Genomic DNA, 16,637 nt, shown 5'->3' with positions numbered 1-16,637 from the left:
TTGAAATTGGGCATGGCCTTGATCTAGATCTTTGAGTTTCATCATTATGCATATCTCCATCCACATTATCATTCCTTTTTGGACATCAATGTTTCTTCCTTGCGAACTCATTGTTTAGGAGACTTTCTTCCCTAATAACTAAAACATTAAAGGTATAATTGACTCATGCAAAATAAGCAACATTCTCTGAAGTCAATTCATTATTTCTAATTAAATTTAAATGATCAATTTTCCAATATTATCGACCTGAAACTTCCATAAAAGTATAATCATTTAGATTGAAGGAAATAATTCATCAACATATCAAGTGGATAAGCGCAAGAAATAAAGTAACAACTAATTTTTAAAGGATATTAAATTAAAACTTAATCTTAAACATATACTTATTCAATCTTCAAAGTAAAATGAAAAAGAAATGCCTATCATATCAATGCTCTTAATAATTCAATGCTCATTTATTAGTTAATAATTATTCTGCGTTTGGAAGTTTGAAAGATAGATTAATGGATAATCTTACACATTTGATGCTTAATTCATGCAGCATGTGAAAATTTGTTAAGGACTCCATTACCCAATAAATTAGGCATTGAACTATTTGATGCTTCGTGGAGAAGAATCATCCCCATTTAGAGCTCGATGTTACAACCATCCCAATAAATTAGGCATGATGCTTCCTGGAGAAGAATCATCCCCATTTAGAGCTCGATGTTACAACTATAATTGATTTTACACAATTAATGATTATTAATGGACTTTTCTTCTTATGAGGATATTATTATGATTATTGTTGAAGTTCAGTTAAATTCTAGTTTAAAATTCATTATTGATAATATTTGCGAAAGGAATAAAAGTTTCATTAAATTCAAACAATTATTTTCGACTAATCATAATCATACATTTATATGTCAAAAATTTAAATTTAAATATGGTGAATAAAAAAACATAAAATAATTGTTGAAATTAAAATAATCGTATGTTAAAACAGTTCATGAATATATAATTTTAGTGGGCTTAATGATTAAGAGCATGTGTTTTCTCTTAAGAGGTTACAGGTTCAGACCCAGAAAGGGGTAGAGTATGTATACTTTCATAGACTTAGTAGTCAATTTGATAGACTTAATAGTCAATTTGATATCTGGCTTAGTAGTCAATTTGATATATGGTAGTCAAATCTCCGCACAAACAAAAAGGTCTCATACACCAATCTCTGCACAAACAAAGAGGTCTCATACACCAATTTGATATCTAGCTTAGTAGTCAATTTGATATTTCTTAGTCAAATCTCTACACAAACAAAGAGGTCTCATACACTAATTTGACATCTGGCTTAGTAGTCAATTTGATAGTCAAATCTCTGCACAAACAAAGAGGTCTCATACACCAATTTGATATTTAGCTTAGTAGTCAATTTGATATCTGTTAGTCAAATCTTTGTACAAACAAAGAGGTCTCATACACCAATTTGATATAATTTGATATCTGGTAGTCAAATCTCTGAAAAAACAAAGAGGTCTCATACAACAATTTGATATCTAGCTTAATAGTCAATTTGATATGTGGTAGTCAAATCTCTGCACAAACAAAGAGGTCTCATACACCAATTTGATATATGGATTAGTGGTCAATTTGATATCTGGTAGTCAAATCTCTATACAAACAAAGAGGTCTCATACAACAATTTGATATTAGTCTCATACACCAATTTGATATAGTTTGATATCTTGTAGTCAAATCTCTGCACAAACAAAAAAATCTTATACAACAATTTGATATCTAACTTGACCATAACCATAAAACCATATAATAATAATAATAAATAATAAATAAAAAAAAAAAAAAATATCAAAAATTGATATCACTCTTTACCTTTACAAAATGGAAAGCTAAGTGACATAATTTAAATCCCGCTACCTCATGCTTTGTAAATCCCGTATCCAATTTACATGAAATTTCTTAGTAATTGTGTTATATGAGATACCATTGATGGTATACTCATTCCTAGATTTCTACGACCCTACAAGAACCCGCGTCAGTCAGCCCCTATGCTGATCACTTTCTACCATCCGCCATTACCGCCAAATTTGTTCTTCAGAATCGTTCCCCCTCAAAATGTAATGAAAAACCAATTTTCTACCACAAAATTAATGAAAAAATACAAGTCATATCAGAAAAATACAATTACAGCAATGTTGAAACTTTTGGAGGTTTACGATGACCTAAGTGTCACTTATCAAACCTTGATGATTATTTGAAAACTTTTATAAGTAGCCCACTGTCCTCAAATTGTACAAATTTAACAAAATAACAGATTAAATTTTCATTCTGTTTAGACTTTGATTTAGTTAAATATATTTTAAATTTGATTTTTTTAAATGGTGTTTAGACTCTCATTTAGTTAAAATTATTTTAAATTTGATTTTTTAAATAATAAATAATTTTTTTGTTTTCCTTACATTTAAAATAATAGCTTTATTATTATTATTATTATTATTTAATTTTGATTCAGTTAAATTTATTTCAAATTTGATTTTTTGAATTGTATATTTATTTATTATTTATTTTTTACTTACATTTATTTAAAATTTAATAGTTAAATTTATTTTAAATTTGATTTTTTAAATTGTATATATATTATTTATTTATTTTTTACTTTATATTTATTTAAAATTTGATAGATTGTAAATATATGTTCTTAGAAAATAATTGATGCAAAAGTAATGATCAGATTATAAATATATGTTTTTAGAAAATAATTGGTGCATAAAAAATGGTCAAATTTATAGAGGTGTACTTTTTTTTTTTTCAAATTTTCATTTTACATTAAATATGGATCTATGTTAGTTATTGATATGTCACTTGTCAACTCCATGTTTATTACAAAAAATATTACACTTCTATTTCATGCTAAGTAACACTTCATTTAAATGTATTAGCTACCATGCATTGTGAGGGATTAAGTTCCTAATGTTGACACCTAATCCTTGTGATTGGGTGAATTTATGTAAATAAATAAATTAGAAATATGAACAGTCATCGGGAGATGAACTGAACAGTCTCTCCCTCATGTATATAACAAACACCTACTTGATGGAATAAGACAGTTGAATCATTTTTGCCTAATGGAGTTACTACCTGGTCTGACATGGTATCAGAGCCAACTGCTTTTTAGCTTTTATGTCCCTTGTAACTCCCAGTTTGCTCTCCATATAGTTGAGCTACTCTTCCATATAATTAGCTACTCCTGACATGGTAGCTGCCCCCTCCATACTGTCCATAAACATTTCATGGTAATTTTAGTGTTGTCCTGACTATCCTAGCATTTCATGGTAATTATTAGCGCTGTCCTGACATGGTTTTTGCTCAGAAAGCGTCCTCTCCGTGTTGTCCTGACTGTCCTAGCATTTCATGGTAATTATTAGCATTGTCTTGACATAGTTTTTGCTCACTCCTCTCCATGTTGTCCTGACTGTCCTAGCGTTTCATGCGCTGTCCATCCACAATTTTTTCTCAGAAAGCTTCCTCCCCATGGCATAACTCCGCTTGAACGCCAAATCTCCTCTAATGGGCAAACCGTATTCATGAAAAAGATTATCAAGCTGCCACTTGGGCATCGATTCGTAATCAGCTTTGGAATACCTCGGATAATGCACGGGAAACTGAAACGCGCAGGGGTAATTTTCACACAGTCAGTGTACACCGAAACAAGCACTCCCTGTGTGCTTCGAACCAACGATTTCGCAAACTCGAAGTTTTCTGTAGCGCACAACTGAGTTCTTCCTTAATTTTTTTGCTTGCTACGCATTGGTATCAACCCCTCTACTATGTTAAATTCGTTGCCTGTTACACAACTGGTATCATTCAAAGCCACCAGAATATCAATGCTGTAACATATATGAAATCGGTTGGGTTGTGTTATTTTGAGCTCGTGTTTAACAAAGTCTCATTGAATCTGCTCTCTGCACGTACAGATCTACTCCAGCTCCTCATTTTCTCAGAGAAAGGGCCATTTTTTGGCTTAGTAGGCAGCCCTTAAATTTGGTGCTGTTAAAAGGTCACTTAATTTTTTTGAGATCCTGTGACACCTTGCTTGTATTTTTGTCACAAATTAAAATACTGCAGAGGAAGGAGAGAAGAGGAGATTATTGAAGCTATCATGATGCCACTCGTAGCAGAAACTTTGTAGTACCATGCCCGATCGAGAAACCAGGTTGCTTATTTCTTGAGCTCGCCTGCACCTCCTGGGGTGTTTGTTTGGCTGGAGTATGTGTTGTTAGAAGTCGTTTGTGTAGCTGACCTATTATTGAAGATTACAATCATGCGCTAATACATTTTGAATGATCAAGTTGTGACATAATATCTAATAATTGCAAAGTGGCATTATTGTTTTTATATGAAAGAGAACAATATTATGAATGAAGTTGAAAGTCTAAATACGTCTGTTCTATGTTCTTCGGCCTTTTAGTGGACGCAATGCTTTATACTGTTGAGGGTATTTTTTGGACTTAGTATAATGCCATATTCTATACTTTAACATTTGAGTTTGCTGCCCAGTCACATCAGAACTATATTTTTTTTCCATTAAGAGTAAAAATTTTGCAGCAGAAGTAATTTTTTGTTACAGTATGCATTCAAGAGGAAGAGGAAGATATTTCAGAGGCAGGGGGGGCAGACATTCTCAAGGAGAAAAGGCAGATTTGCACTGCATTCGCTGCAAAAGAAATGGATCACATGATGCCTCTACATGCAAGCTACCATGGGACAAAATTGAGCAGAAAAGAAACCAACAGAAAGGTAAAACCGATGATACAGACAAAGGTAAAGCACCTGAATCTGCTCACTATGTTGTGGCACAATGTAACATTGGAGTAAATGAAGATTTATTTAATGCTTCACTTGCTTCTTGGAAAAATAATTGGTTGCTTGATTCAGGAGCAACCTGCCACATGACTCATAGAAAAGATTTTTTTGAAGATTTCACTGACAATGTTGATGGAGTAGTATACTTTGCAGATCAATAAAAAATCAAGCCATCAGGGCTTGGCAAGCATGTTAATGTGTCTCATTATATGGCAAAAGCAAAAAAGTACTCAAATGAAAAAAGATAAAAAAAAAATATTATAAAAATATCAATTAAATGAGTTGAGTTTCATACTTGTTAATTATAAAAAATATATGCTAAATTTGTAACAAAGCTAACTCACAATAAATTTTGGTAAAAGCTATAGTGAACCTATTTATTGGGTTTAGAAAATACAAATAATGTTATAAAAAGTAAATACTAAATTTGCAAATAAGTCAACTCCTAGTAAATATTGGTAAAAGCTATGGTTAATCACTCACAAAATAGAAATAACTTTATGTAAAGTTAAATGAAATGCTAAAACTCTTTAAAAATATATATATAAATAGAAGTAGAATTTCTAAACAAATAATTTTCTATATTATATTTTGAATAATATAAAATACATTATTATAATCATAATTAAAAATTTTATTATAAAAAATATAAAATATATTTTAAAAATTTTCAAAAAATAATTTTAACATTTTGTTATATGTTATTTTCAAATTTCTATTAAAAAAAATTGATTTTATAAACTTGAAAGGGTAGTTTCTTGGGTCGCGGTTTTATATATATGAAAATATGATCATTTTTACTAGTATTTTAATAATAATTAAAAAATATGCTTATTTTTTCTTTTTAAATTTGTTTAGCAATCTTTAGAATGTTTACAACACATCTCTTAAAGAAATTGGAATTAAAAAACATAAATCAATAGAGAAATGGGGGGTCGCGGTTTTGTCACTACTTAAAAATTTATGTAAAATATTAATGATACCTTTTAAAGAAAATAAATAAATTAGATAAAAATTATATATTAAATTTTAGAAAAAATATGACATGAAATTGAATTTAAATTGACATGTTTTGTCTTCTTTTACCACCACCTAGTTTTTGATGATTTTGTAATTTTAAGAGCAAACATTCCAGCTCCATTTATTTTTATAAAACTTCTTTGCCACAAAAAGGGAAAAAGTGATACACATTAACATGCTTTTACCCAGCAATCAAGCTTAAACTGCCTGGTCTTCCAGACTTTCTTCTGCATCATGTTCTATATCTCCCATAGCTCAAGAGAAACTTTTTGTCCTTGGTCCACATCCCCCAGCAAGGTCACTCCATTCATATGTTTGATGGCAAGCTTGAGGTAAGAAAAGCATCTGACCACTCACTTGTCATGAGGGGAATAGAAGAAGAAAGGCTTATCAAGCTGCAAGAAACCTTTGCTCATGCACAACATTTCTCGTACAATTCTCATCATGAAGAAGGTACACTTCCATCAAGTTTATTATGGCATGCTAGATTTGGACATTTGAACTATGACAGCCTCCTCTTGTTGAAGAAAAATGGTGTTGCTGGTTTGCCTACAATTACTAGGAAACTTAAGCAATGTGATGCTTGCATTCTAGGAAAGCATAGCAAACAGTCTTTTCATGATTCACATTCAAGAGCACATAGGAAGCTTGAACTCATTCATTCAGATTTATGTGGTCTAATGCCTGTTCCTTCTGCAAATGGAAATAAATATATCATGACATTTATTGATGACTACACCAGAATGTGTTGGGTTTATTTATTGAAGAACAAATCTAATGCTTTTCAAACATTCAAGAATTTTCATAAATGGATTGAAAATGATGTACAATCTCATATTGGGTCTATTCGCACTGATAATGGAAAAGAATACAGATCAAATGAATTTGAAAACTATCTTTGCCAACATGGGATCAAACGTCAAACAACTATGCCTTATAATCACCAACAGAATGGTGTAGCTGGAAGAATGAATAGGAAAATCTTAAATATGGTATGATCCATGCTCTTCTTCAAAAATGTAAAGATAATGTTTTGGGTTGATGCTGTTCTATATGCTGCATATATAAAGAATAGATGTCCATCTAATGCTATAAGAAACAAGACTCCATATGAAATGTGGTATGGACATGTTCCTTCGGTAAAGCATCTCAGGGTCTTTGGTTCCACCTGTTATGCCTTGATACCAAAGGTACATAGAAACAAACTTGGTGCTAGAAGTCGTAAGTGTATCTTCTTGGGGTACTCAAACACCTCCAAAGCATACTGCTTCTATGATGAAGTAAATAAGAAGTTTGTTGTATCTAGAGATGTAATTTTCCTTGAATCATCCAAAACTGACAATGTTGTTGAGCGGCAACTTGATCGCTTGGATAGATTCGCAAAAGAAAAATCATTTCAAGAATTTGATAATCAGATTCCACATCTTGAAGGGGGGATTCCTATACTAGATCAACATGTGGAATCTTCTTCTAAAGAACACTCTCCCCCGCATGAAACTCCAACAACGGATGATGCTTTAAGTGATCTGATTGATAGAATTGGGAGACTCAATCTTGATTCAGTCCCAACTCAATCAACGAAGCAGCCTGGACCATCAAAAAAAGGTCCCCCAAAGTGGGTGACAAAGACACTTGAAAGTGTTCATCCTGATGAGTCGAAAAGACAGGAACCAGAAATTCAAACCGGCAAAATGGAGGTGATGTAGATGACTCTAATTCACCTGCTGATGTGGATGTTTCTATGATTGTGAATTGAACTTGTCTACATATTTTGAACCAACTTCCTTCAAAGAAGATGCTTCTCATGATGAATGGAAAGAAGTGATGCAAAAGGAGTATGATGCCCTCATAAAGAACGGCACTTGGAAGCTGGTTGATCCTCCATTAGGAACCAAACCAATTGGCTGCAAGTGGGTCTACAAGAACAAGTATAAAGATGATGGCTCACTTGACAAGCACAAAGCTAGGCTTGTGGCAAAATTTTTGCACAGAAGGAAGTGGTCGATTATGAGGAGACATTTTCCCCCACAGCAAAATGGGCTACCATCCGGACATTTTTTGCACTAGCAGCTCAGAACGGTTGGAAATTCCATCAAATGGATGTAAAAATTGCTTTCTTGAATGGAGATCTAAAAGAGAATGTTTTTATGTCCCAGCCTGAAGGATTTGCTATGAAAGAACATGAACATAAAGTATGCAAACTTGTGAAGTCCTTGTATGGCCTCAAACAAGCACCGCGAGCTTGGTATGAAAAACTAACTGAGCATCTTCTGAAACTCAATTTCAAACATTTTGATCTTGATGATGCAACTTTATTTGTCAAGAAAGTTGGAAAAACAGTTGTATATCTTGTGGTATATGTAGATGATCTTTTGATGACAGGGAACAATAAAAGCTACATTGCATCCATAAAGAAGGAATTGGGGAAAAGTTTTGAAATGACTGATTTGAGCTATGTTCATTACTATCTTGGCATTGAAGTAACCCAACATCCAAAGTCCATATTTCTTTCTCAAAAGAAATACATTGGAGACCTGTTGAACAAGTTTGGCATGTCAGAGTGCAATCCTCTTACTACTCCAATGGAACAAAACTTAAAGCTCACATCTATTGAAGGAAAAGAATCTAAGGATGCAACAAAGTATAGACAGCTTGTAGGAAGTCTCAACTACCTAACTACTACCAGACCAGACATTTCGTTTGCTATTGGAATTCTCTCCAGGTTTATGAAAAAGCCTTGTGAGGGACATTGGTCTGCTGCAAAAAGAGTTCTAAAGTACTTGAAGGGAACTCAAGACTTTGGAATCAAGTATACATAGGTGGATGACTTCAGTTTGATTGGATACTCTGATTCAGACTTTGATGGAGACAAAGAAACTGGGGTATCAACTTCAGGATATGCTATGAGTCTTGGATCAGGAGCTGTCCCCTGGAGATCACACAAACAATCAGTTCCAACAGATTCCACAATAGAAGCAGAATACATGGCAGCAGCTGAAGCAACAAAAGAAATTTTGTGGCTCAGGAAAATTGTTGAAGAGCATCACCAGCTTCTTTCCACTCCAGTCTTGCCTTCCTGGGTATGTAAAGAGACTCATCAAAGGATACAAAAGGAGAACAAGTCAGAATGCCTCTCTCCATGTCATGGATATGCCATGAAACACATTGGAAATATTTCGGGCTCAGGTAACTCCTTTCACACTAATCAGGTTTTTTTTTTAGCCCTCTCCTCGCTCTATAAAAAATGTCTCTGCTCCTATTCCTATTCATGTTCACTCCTCCTCCCTGATGTCAGAACAATCCAACTCTCATATTGCTACTAACTCTCCATATCGGGAGCATCACCAGCTTCTTTCCACTCCAGTCTTGCCTCACCCTAGTCGTCTCCTCCGCAGATATGGCCAAGGAATTTCTCAAGAATAATGATCGCCTTTTCGCTGGCAGACCTCAATCCATGGCTGCTAAGTATTTGTCGTATAATTTCTCTAACGTGGCTATGCTACGTTTTACAGTTGCTCAGCTCCAAACGCCTGGATTCCTTCCGCTTCATAAGAGAGGAGGAAGTGTGTAGTATGATTCGTCCTATTATTGAAGACAGTGAGGGCTCTCATGTTCCCATGAGCATTAGCAAAGCTGTGTCAACACTTGCGACTTTTATTATCTGCAGGATGGCCTTCGGCAGAAAGTACTCGGACCAACAGTTAATTGAAAGCATCAAAGAAAGTTTTCTATTAGCCGGTACTTTCAATATCGCAGATCATATACCATACTTGGCGTGGCTAGATTTGCAAGGTTTGGGACGGCGATTCAAGAAAATACACAAGACGGTAGACCATTTCTTCAACAATGTGATAGAGGAACACATTGCGCGGAATGACCCCAACGTCACACCTGATCTTGTCGACGTTTGGATGGCAATCTGCGCAGATAATGATAGGGAGTTCCAAATTAAACGAAAACATATTAAAGGTGTCATTGCCATGCCTTAAATGTTTTTTCACATTAAAACATTCAATTACAATGACTTTTAAAAAGTAAAGATTGTTGGAAGAAATTGGAAGTAATTCCAAGAACCAATTTTCAACAATGATTTTAATGCAGTTTCTAGACATTGTTGACAAAGGGGCAAGTTTCTTCAGGAAGCCACCGCCCGAATTAATATCCAGAAGTTTCGCCATATTGTATAAATATCAGTTTAATCGATGAATAGAAGCAAGTTGTGAGTTGTTTGTATGTGTTTTCTGTTATGTGCCTGCTCTCTTTGTCATGGTATCAGAGCGAGGTTGAGGGCTAAGTGTGAGAGCCCGCTGTGTGTGCAAGTCGAGCACTGAGAGTTTTTTACAAGTGGCGGCAGCAAGGTTTGGGGTTCTCGTATGGTCAGATAGTTTGAGCGGAAGACTGTGTTTGGGGTTCTTGTATGGGCATATTTTATTGCAGTAACAATAATCGAATATCCTCTGCAGTTGTGAGCGAAGATCCTTGTTTTAATGCAACGCATTCTTAACTTCTTATGGCTCTGTGGAAACCGATTTTTTGTTTTGCCTTTGCTATGGTCATGGGTTTTGCTGCAGGGTTTCTCTCTGAGGCATGCTTTCCTGAAGATAACTACATAACTACAGTGGTTTGCGTGAAGAAGTCTGCTGAAGCGGAGGACGATCAGGGAGACAACACTGGCGCATAGAGGACTGTGTGTCGTGTAGGTTCTGGTAAGAATTTTTTCTGCAGGTGGAGCCACTGTGATTGTGCAGTCTACTGGTTCTTGAGCCATGTGCTGCCAAGGAAATCGAGGTGAAGATTTTTTGATTTCCAAGATGAAGTTGTTGTAGCCCAAAATAAGCTAGTGGGGCGAGTATTTTTTGTTTTAAGTTATCTCTTTAAAGTCCATTTGAGCAGTAATTTAAAAAAATTCTGAAAAAAATTAGGAATTTTTAATAAAGAAAAGGAGTTAGTAAAGATTTTTTATGGTGCATGTGTGAGATTTAGATTTGGTGGCATTTTGGTGATTGGAGGAAGTTTTTTTTTCATCATGGCAAATTTGTTGCTTGATAGTTATATGAATGAATCCACCAAACTTATGGAGAAAATTATGTGAATTGGAAATTCAAGTTAATGACTATTTTAGAAGGAAATAATTTGTGGTCCATAGTGAGTGGGGATGAGCCCAAACCCACTGTTGCAGGTTCTATTCCAGATTGGGAGAGAAAGGAAACAAAAGCAAAGGTGTTGCTGCGTATGTCCGTAAAGGACAACATTATTCCTCACATCAGAGATTGCAAGACATCAAAAGAAACATGGGATACGCTGAAGGGTTTGTATGAAACAACAAGTACAAACCGGATCTTGTTTCTGAAGACTAAGCTTTTATCTCTAAAAATGGAAGCAAATGAAAATATAAGCAATTTCATATCTCGTGTCAAAGATTTAAGTGATAAGTTAGGAGATATTAGTGAAAAGGTGTCTAGTACTGACTTAGTCACCATCACATTAAATGGCTTAGTGCAAGATTATCAAATTTTTGTTTCAAGTCTTGTAGCTAGAGAGAAACCCCCTACATTTCATGAATTGACAGGAATTCTTCTACAAGAGGAGGAGAGGATGAAGAGATTTAATTTGGGCTCTAGTAGTTCAGATTTGGCATTGGTGGCTAAGGGCAAATATCCATACAAAGGCAAGCCATGGGACAAGAACAAAGGAGGCAAGTTTCAAGCAAAACAAAAAGGTATGACACAGTCTAAATTTCCAATCCATAAGAGAAATGATGAGTGTTATTATTGTGGCAAACCTGGGCATCATTCTAAAGATTGTTATAAAAGGAAGTATAATGAGTCTAGGCAAAGAAACAGAAGGCATAATGGAAATTTTGTGGACAAAGATACTTCAATCAGTGATGGATTTAAAAATATCAAATTGTTTGTTTCTGATGTTGCATTGTCTGTGGAAAATGATGATAAGAATGCTTGGTTTATTGATTCTGGTGCATCACTCCATATGTCTTGTAATAAGGAGTGGTTTGATGAATATTATGAAAACATTGATGGAACATATGTTTGTCTAGGAGATAACAAATCACTTAAAGTTCAAGGTTATGGAGTAATAGGTGTGAATTTGCCTAATGGACAAGAGAAACAGATCCATAATGTGATGTATGTTCCTGATATCAAAAAGAATTGAATTTATGTTTCTACTATTACTGACCAAGATTTGAAGGTGGAATTTGTTAAATCAGAGTGTGTAGTGAAAGACATTCAATACAAGTACAAAGTTATTGCCACAGGATCCAGAGTTGGAGGCTTGTATAAGTTGGATGTGACCAGGAAAAGTCATCAAGCGTTGGCATCTACAACAATATCAACAATAGATTTATGGCATCAAAGGTATGGGCATCTAAATCACAAAGATTTAATGCTACTTCAAAAGAACACAATGGTTGAAGGTCTGCTTGTCCTGAAGAATGATCATGTTGAATGTGAAGCAAGTGTTGAATGTGAAGCAAGTGTACTTGGCAAGCAACATAGGAAGGAATTTCCTATACATAAAGAAAAAAGGCAAAGGGAAATACTTGAACTAATTCATACTGATGTATGTGGACCTATGCAAACTAGATCTATTGATGGAGCATGGTATTTTCTTATTTTTGTGGATGATAGATCTAGGTATACATGGGTTTATTTCATAAGAAAGAAGAGTGATGTTTTTGAGTACTTTAAAGAATTTAAGAATATGGTAGAAAAACAAACTGGTAATTACATCAAAATCTTGAGATCTGATCAAGGGAGAGAATTCAAATCAAGAGAATTTAATCAATATTGCAAAAACAATGGGATTCTACAACAATTTAAAGTGCCACATACACCTCAGCAAAATGGAGTTGTTGAGAGGAAAAACATAACACTAGTTGAATGTGCACGTAGTATGCTTCAAGGTAAAAATATCTCTAATGTTTTTTGGGCTGAAGCCATTAACACTGCTGTTTATTTGAAAAATAGGAGTCCAACCAAAAGTTTAGAGCTTAAAACACCTTTTGAAGCATTTTATGGGTACAAACCAAAAGTGAGTCATTTAAGAGTTTTTGGTTGCAAGGCATTTGCTTATATTCCTAAAGATGAAAGAAGAAAACTTGATGCAAAGTCAATTAAGTGCATATTTATTGGTTATTGTGATAATCAGAAAGCATACAAGTTGTTTGATCCCAGTACTCATACACTGCTTGCAAGTAGGGATGTGGTGTTTCATGAGAATGCAAATGAAAGTGATAAAATAAATAATAGTGTATGGCATGATATTGATGATTATGTCAAAATAGATACAAGTGATGAACAAGAACAGGAACAAGCACAGGAATAGGTACAAGATCAAGAACAAGTAGCATCATGCAGTCATGACACTCCAAAGAGAGGAGAGGAGACTCTGCAAAGCCGAAAGAAAGATGAAAGTAGTAAAACTCCAAGAAGGTCATCACATCAAAGTCAGGTACCTATAAGGTATAAAGATTATGCATTAATGTCTCTTGTTATGAATGTTGTAGAACCTTCAAGCTATGAGGAAGCTAAAGAATATGAAGAATGGAGAGATGCAATGAATGAAGAATATAACTCTATAATGAAGAATGACACATGGGAATTAACAGAATTGCCTAAAAACAAAGTTCCCATAGGATGCAAATGGCTTTATAAATCTAAATTTAATGCTGATGGAAGTATTGATAAACATAAAGCTAGATTGGTTGCAAAAGGATATTCACAAAAGGAGGGAATTGATTATGAAGATACTTTTGCACCTGTAGCTAAGTTGAACACAATTAGAATCATGATTGCATTAGCTACAAAATATAATTGGAAAATGCATCAGTTAGATGTCAAATCTGCATTTTTGAATGGTGAGTTAAAAGAAGAAGTTTATTTAGTTCAGCCTGAAGGGTTTGTAAAACAGGGACAGGAGCATCTGGTTTGCAGGTTAAAGAAAGCTTTATATGGCCTGAAACAAGCACCAAGATCATGGTATGTAAAAATTGATTCTTTCTTTTATGAAAAAGGTTTTATGAGAAGCAAAAATGATCCTAACTTGTACATCAAGGAAGATGAAGGCAAGAATGTTGCTTTAATATCTGTATATGTTGATGATCTTATCATAACAGGAAATGCATGCAAGTTAATTGAAGAAATTAAAAGTTAGTTGTCACATGTATTTGAGATGAAGGATCTTGGTGAATTGCATTATTGTTTAGGTCTTGAAGTTTGGAGGGAATCTGCTAAGACACTAATCACCCAAAGCAAATATACAAGGGAAATCCTTAAAAGATTCAATATGATTGAATGCAAGGCAACATCTACTCCTTTAGAACAGAATGTCAAATTGTGCAGTGATGATAGAACCAAAGAGGTGAATGGGACTATGTATCGTCAACTGGTGGGAAGTTTGAACTATCTCACCACTACCAAGCTAGATATAGCATATTCTGTTAGCATATTTAGTCAGTTCATGGCTAAGCCTTGTGAAAGCCACTGGAAAGCAGCAAAGAAAGTCCTTCGATATCTGAAAGGAACACTTAATTTTGGTATTATGTATACTGATGAATTTGATGTTGAATTGACGGGTTATTCTGATTCCGACTGGGCTGGAAATCTAGATGATAGAAAATCTACTACTGGATACATGTTCAATATTGGTTCAGGACCAATATCATGGAGCAGTAAGAAACAACCAACTGTTTCATTGTCATCCACTGAAGCTGAGTATAAAGCATTATGCAGTGCTACCTGTGAAGCAATATGGCTTAGGAGGATACTTGAAGATGTTGGAGAAACAGAACAAGCACCTACAGTAATCAGATGTGACAATCAAAGCACTATCAAATTGGCAAACAATCCTATATATCATGCAAGGACAAAACACATTGAGACACAACATCATTTTGTAAGAGAAAAATTGCAATCAAAAGAAGTTGACTTATCTTATTGTAATACAAATGAAAATGTGGCTGACATATTCACCAAGCCTCTTGGAAAGGATAAATTTGAAATGTGTAGAAGTAAGTTGTGCATTGTAGAAAATCCAAATTATGTTGTAAGCCTAGCTGAGACTTAGACCAGCAGGCATGACAATTAAGAGTATAGTGTCTTGTTTATTGTATTAAGGTTGGAATTAAGGGGGAGTGTTGGAAGAAACTGGAAGTAATTCCGACTACCCAGAACCAATTTTCAACAATGATTTTAATGCAGTTTCTAGACATTGCTGACAAAGGGGCAAGCTTCTTCAGGAAGCCATCGCCCGAATTAATATCCATAAGTTTCTCCATCTTGTATAAATATTAGTTTAATTGATGAATAGAAGCAAGTTGTGAGTTTTTTGTATGTGTTTTTTGTTCTATGCCTGCTCTCTCTGTCAAAGATTTATACATTATTGGTAAATGATGTACATTGTATTTGCAGGATATGTTCGCCGCGGGAATGGACACGTCATCAATTGCGATAGAGTGGGGAATGTCTGAAGTGCTGAGAAACCCACCAGTGCTGAAGAAGCTTCAGGGGGAGCTTGAACGCGTGGTTGGAATGGAGCGTATGGTACAAGAATCTGATCTTCCGTCTCTCGTTTATTTACAAGTTGTGGTTAAAGAAACGCTTAGGCTCCACCCACCAGGGCCTCTTTCCATTCCCCATTTATCTTTGAAGGTTTGCAGTGTATCGGGCTATCAAATCCCTGGTGGCACTTGCGTTTTGCTCAACCTTTGGGCAATTAGGAGGAATCCAAAGTCGTTGAAGGATGCCGAAAGTTTCAAGCGACAGAGGTTCATGGAAAAAACTGGGGCGCTAGAGGTGGATGTAAATGTGCACAACTTTGAGTGGATTCCATTTGGAGCAGGAAGGAGAGGATGCCCTGGACAGCAACTGGGAATGCTTGTTATAGAGTTTGGGATGGCGCAGTTGCTGCACTATTTCAACTAGAGGCTCGCGAAGAAAATGGATGGGCAGGAGGAGTTGGATATGAGTGAGAGGTTTAATGGATTGACACTGCCCCGAGCGCATGAACTCGTGGCTGTGCCAACTCCTCGACTCTCCGTACTCTGATTTTATATTGACGTTACCAACTGTGTTTTCCTTCATTTCAATAAAATAAGTGAGACAGACAGACAAACATTCTATAGCATGTTTATCGTGTTTGTATAATGTTAATATCGTGCTGGAACAAGAGACCTTTCGAAGCCGGTATTTTAGATAGCGTTGTGACGTGTATATTTTGATTATCCGTATATATATGGGGATAGGAATGTGGGTTGATTAATATCCGTTTATATTTATGGATTAATATATTGGTAGAGATTTACTGTTTTTGAAGTTTTACTTGTTTGTAAATGATATTATTTTGGTCATGTTTGTATAACTGCTTAAAACTAAAGTTTAAAATAATGAAATTTAATAATTAGCCAGCGTTTTTTATTTTATTTTATATATATATAGATATATTTGAATTAAGTTGTTCCTACTTTTAATTTTAATATGAGATTTATGTCATTTTATTATACATACGTAAAGTTAAATATTTTTAATTTCAAAATTTTAAATTAATAATTTTTTTCTAATTTTATTATAATTTATTATTTTTTAATATAAAAAATTTTAACAAATAATTTTTCTCAAATATAATTTTAAGTAAATTTCAAATATATTTTAATTTTTTTGTTATTCAAAATATTTTTTGAATACATAAATAAATTAGAAACCACTTTTAGTTTTATACATTAAATAACTTAAGCTCAAATTTTT

General features: G+C 34.3%; 1 pseudogene; it reads left to right on the top strand.

The window, feature by feature from the left end:
- The first annotated feature begins 9,004 nt into the window (after nucleotides 1–9,004).
- LOC149232021 (cytochrome P450 71AU50 pseudogene) lies at nucleotides 9,005–15,941 on the top strand (annotated as a pseudogene).
- The last annotated feature ends 696 nt before the right edge of the window (nucleotides 15,942–16,637 follow it).

The sequence above is a fragment of the Pinus tabuliformis genome, chromosome J (genome assembly GCF_031772625.1).
Source record: "Pinus tabuliformis cultivar Carrire ecotype Pingquan chromosome J, CPIR1, whole genome shotgun sequence".
NCBI lineage: Eukaryota > Viridiplantae > Streptophyta > Pinopsida > Pinales > Pinaceae > Pinus > Pinus tabuliformis.
Note: the sequence above shows the minus strand (reverse complement) of the source record. Positions and strands in the feature narration are given on the sequence as shown.